Here is a 5385-nt window from a genome sequence, read left to right as displayed (position 1 = left end):
TAATAAATTGAATGGCACTTCTTATTTCTTGTTTAATATTATATTAGTCCTTATTGCTGCATCCTGTAACCAAAATTCATAAAATGACAATGTCTTAAAATATGAGATAATAGTATACATGAAATTAAACATTCTAACTGCACTAGTACAACCTCAGCTAGCTTTGCATGCAGCAATGCACTTCAATAAGTAAACATCATAAAGCAAAAGCTTTTATAAAATGTTATTTTAACTCTGTCATTTGAATGCTTGGAGTGGTGTCATATAGTGTGAGCTATGGTTCTGTAAGTATGAAAATATTCAGTGAAACATACCTTATAATAGAATTAATTTTACACATTTTCTTCAGGCACATTGCTCTGTGCAATGTTAGTTGGGCTAGTTTGAATGTAAGAAAGGACGTTGAATGAAAACTTACCAATGCGTAATTAATATAAAAAATTTTTATCATATTGCGTTGAAGGAAAAAGAATGAGAGAAAGAGTTGAGTGAGTGCCTATTTTCCTTTAAGACAATTGTAATTAATTTTCATTATCTATTTAGAATCGTATTAAATTGCTGCATATGAAAGGCGTAACAGCTGTAAGAAAATATCCACGTACATGATTCTCTCATACCTTTTATACATATGTACGTTAAAATGAACATTTTAATGATCCTAATCGACTGGATTGGTAGTAAAGCACCTAAATAATATATAATACATACTTTATTGATATAAATTTAATAAATTGATTCAATTAGATTAATGTAACTTACATGACATTTATATATATAATGGTCCACTGTAATATCTATATATTTCAATCATTAAATATTGAATGGAGGTAAGCCTTGGCATCAGTTCTATACGTTTAATTAAATTATTTCTTAAACTCTATTTCTATTTTCCACAATATTTTATTAATATTCATTTAATTAACCTAAAACAAGAATAATTATTCACAAAGTAATTGTTCTTCTACGTAATAATTGTATTCTCTTATAAAAGAAAAGTATACTTATCCAATATTCCTATACATTTAATTAACAAATTTTAATTCCCATTTATTGTTATTTAAACCCTATTGAATAGAGAGCTGACATATTTTAATAACATAAATATATATTTTATTTTTGGAGAGACTGTACTGAACTGACAGTTTCTGTTGTCAAAGTTGCCTATACTGATAATTCGACGTCATAGATTACGTAATAGCATAGACGAGAATGCGTCGGGTCTTCAAATTTTTCGGGCATTTTTCCTACTACCGAGCTACTGATGGTGAGGGACTTTATAACGTGGTTCCTAAATGCATCAAGAGACGCCATATATACCGGTCATTGTACGTGATAGCTTAATGAGGGAATTGTTTGAATACAGTGAAAAGCTAACTCACTATTACCTAAAAGGTAACCGCCTTGAGGAAAAAGTTACAACTCTGCTGAAAAAAACTGATGAAATTGATGAAATTGATGAAAAAATTAATGATATTAGTGAAAGAATTAATCAATTGAATGATAAAGTCGATTCTATTGAAAATAAATTGGATCGTAAAGTTGAGGCATTACGGAAAGATATGTATGGTAGATTGAAAATTGTTGCAAATTATATCTCTAATGAGCATCAAAAAGAGGAAATCACGACTGCCAATGAGAAGAAAAGAGAAAATGATTGGAATTATGCTCTAATGAAACTTATATTACCGCCAGTGATTGATGAGCTAGTGTAAACATAATACATAGTGGAATAGTAATGGGAAGTGAGGAGAAGAAACAATTGGTAGAAGAGTTACATGCCAGACGGAATTTATTTATATATATAAAATGAAATGTTTTTACAATTAAACTTATAATTAAACAAATATACATAAAATTTATATAAATGATAAAAACTTATAATTGATCGGATATACAAATATATAAAAAATGAAGGAAATATACATCAATTTATACAAATATATAAAATTAAATGTTTTACAATTAAACTACTAATTAAACTTATATCAATATATATATATATATATATATATATATATATATATTATAGTATAATAAATAATATTTTTATTTAATTTAGGAATGTACAAATGGGACTTAATTGTTTTTGATACATTCTAATTCAATGATAAATTAAATTTAATAAAATTGATATACTACATAAAAATTAGAACAAGTATAAAATTATATATCTTATCTTTATTCACTCCGCCTATATATAATAATTAATAATTATCATTTCATTTCAACCTTGCAACGTCTACGCTAAAATTATGTTATTATATATGCATGTATATATTCTTCTTGCACATTAACCCATTAACGTCCAAAATGTCAAAATTTCTTGCACGTTTTCAAAGTGATTTTTTCCTATGTAATTGGCGTTGAAAAAATTCTTGAACCACATATTCTGATGTAAAATTGCATGCTCTTTCAGAATCCGTTGCCAGAATCATGATAAAACTCACAGGAAAAGAGATATGCTCGATTGAAACATAAAAAACACCTAAATTTTCGAAAAAAAAAATGTTTAGGATTTTTTTTCGAAGTGTTACGGTGAAGATATCACCTTGCGACCGTGATCAAAGGTGATCATGGGAGTTGAAGTTTAACAGGGAATTTTTTTGTTGACCTTGAACCATCGCTTCTTTACAAAATGGCGGAAAAAACGATTTTTTTTTTCAATCTTCATCAACTTTTTTCTCGAAATCTATGGTCTTTAGAAAAAAATTCATAAAAACAAAAATGCCTTAGAATCGCTCGAGGAACATTCTCAAATTTTTTCAGAATTTTTTGAGACAATTCTTGAAAATTCCATTTCACAAGTTTCCCGAAAAATCAAAAATTGCCTCAATAAATTCTGAAAAAATTTGAGAATGTTTCTCGAGCGATTCTGAGACATTTTTGTTTTTATGAATTTTTTTCTTAAGACCATAGATTTCGAGAAAAAAGTTGATGAAGATTGAAAAAAAAAATTCGTTTTTTCCGCCATTTTGTAAAGAAGCGATGGTTCAAGGTCAACAAAAAAATTCCCTGTTAAACTTCAACTCCCATGATCACCTTTGATCACGGTCGCAAGATGATATCTTCACCGTAACACTTCGAAAAAAAATCCTAAAAATTTTTTTTTTCGAAAATTTAGGTGTTTTTTTTTCAATCGAGCATATCTCTTTTCCTGTGAGTTTTATCATGATTCTGGCAACGGATTCTGAAAGAGCATGCAATTTTACATCAGAATATGTGGTTCAAGAATTTTTTCAACGCCAATTACATAGGAAAAAATCACTTTGAAAACGTGCAAGAAATTTTGACATTTTGGACGTTAATGGGTTAATACAAAGTAACTTTCTATTGTCGTGTACGAACGGTTTGCAGATAGAGCAAACCATTGTTGTATTTCTTATTCAATTAATGAAAATTGGCTGGCGACTCTCATTAAATAAAAAACAACATCAAAATCTCTTAATTATTCTCAAACTTTATTCAATCCATTTAACTTAAATGAATACATATGGCATGCGTATGATATATCCCCCCAAAAAACACTTTCATGTAAAAAAAAGACGGCAAGTAATTGAAAGTGATTCCACTGAACAAAATAATCTATAAGACCAAACATTTTTTAAACTCAAATATTACTTTAAAAATTTCTAGGTAAATATATTTCCACACATCAACATCAATACTTTTACAATAAAAAATAATACATTAAAAACGAAATATTGCAGAAAAAGAATTTTAGACGAAAATATCTGAAAAAATACTTTACAGTTAAATATTTCAGAAAAGGAAGTAGTTCTTCTGGTTACTTAATAAATATATCTGGCAACATAAAGCATGAAGATGAAATAAATTAGGCAAGTAAGTCAATCAATCGGCAACATTAAGTATTGAGATTACATAAATTCAGGCAAGTAAATGAATGAATAATTAATTATTATATAATTTTTGTATACGTACACAGTGGGAAGTTGAATCGTTTATGGTTTCAACTACAGTGTAGTATATCATTTTCCAAGTTAAATTACAGAGTGAAGCTAGCTGAACCACCCACGATTCAATTTCCTACTGTGTACTACTTGCCCGAACGGGCCAAATGTGTACTGTAGATGATAGTTCAAAGTGCAACTGATGAATACTCAAATATACTTTACACTTTTCGGCCCGTCCGGGCAAGTAGTACACAGTAGGAAATTGAATCGTGGGTGGTTCAGCTAGCTTCACTCTGTAATTTAACTTGGAAAATGATATACTACACTGTAGTTGAAACCATAAACGATTCAACTTCCCACTGTGTACGTATACAAAAATTATATAATAATTAATTATTCATTCATTTACTTGCCTGAATTTATGTAATCTCAATACTTAATGTTGCCGATTGATTGACTTACTTGCCTAATTTATTTCATCTTCATGCTTTATGTTGCCAGATATATTTATTAAGTAACCAGAAGAACTACTTCCTTTTCTGAAATATTTAACTGTAAAGTATTTTTTCAGATATTTTTGTCTAAAATTCTTTTTCTGCAATATTTCGTTTTTAATGTATTATTTTTTATTGTAAAAGTATTGATGTTTGATGTGTGGAAATATATTTACCAAGAAATTTTAAAAGTAACATTTGAGTTTAAAAAATGTTTGGTCTTATAGATTATTTTGTTCAGTGGAATCACTTTCAATTACTTGCCGTCTTTTTTTTACACGAAAGTGTTTTTTGGGGGGATCTCAGAGCTTTTTGTAATGTGACAAAGATACATATCTTAAGAACTTCTTTATGCAAATAATACAAAATGTAGTGAAACTCTTAAAGAAAGAATGTGTATTCTAATAATTAAATTTTATTGGACGGGAATATAAATTGAAATATATAAATAATTATATTGTTAACAATAATCAATTTTATTTAACAATATTAAAAAAGGAAAAGTACAACATTTTGAATAATATATTGAAAAATTACATATCAACTCGTTATAAATAGTTTTGATGAAGAAAGATACAATAATTTTCTACACAAAAAATATGTATTACGAGATTTTATTTGAAACTGCGCGATACTGAGTGAAAAAATAATTTAATAATGATAGAAACTCATTGTGGAAATCATATCATTTTTAAATAGTTTACTCACTAGATGTATTGCAGCCGAAGGCGCTATAATTGCGGCCAATATTTAGTGAAATGGCGTTTTAAACGCAGCCGTGGTGCTAATATTGTTGAACATGTTAAGATGTTTTTACCCATGATAACAACTTTCAACATTTATAAAAGCAGCCGTTAGAGATACGAATAACGTAATATTGAATTAATTAAATTTCCTTAAAGAATATGATAAACGTACCTTTTGAATTTCTAGGCCATGTTTTCTTTTGAACGATATGATCGTTCGCATATATCCATGAT

General features: G+C 28.1%; 1 long non-coding RNA gene across 1 annotated transcript; it reads right to left on the bottom strand.

Annotated features, from left to right (window-relative positions):
* On the bottom strand, nucleotides 1–1067 carry LOC136777851 (uncharacterized). Its single transcript, XR_010823324.1, has 3 exons — nucleotides 760–1067; nucleotides 419–686; nucleotides 1–282 (listed from the first exon to the last, which is right to left on the bottom strand). It is a non-coding gene; the product is annotated as an uncharacterized lncRNA (long non-coding RNA).
* Nucleotides 1068–5385: the final 4318 nt, after the last annotated feature.

The sequence above is a fragment of the Prorops nasuta genome, unplaced genomic scaffold, assembly GCF_024137725.1.
Source record: "Prorops nasuta isolate Cenicafe-Biocafe unplaced genomic scaffold, Cenicafe_Pnas_1.2 PNAS00012, whole genome shotgun sequence".
NCBI classification, from domain to species: Eukaryota; Metazoa; Arthropoda; class Insecta; order Hymenoptera; family Bethylidae; genus Prorops; species Prorops nasuta.
This window is presented reverse-complemented; position numbering and strand designations above follow the sequence as displayed.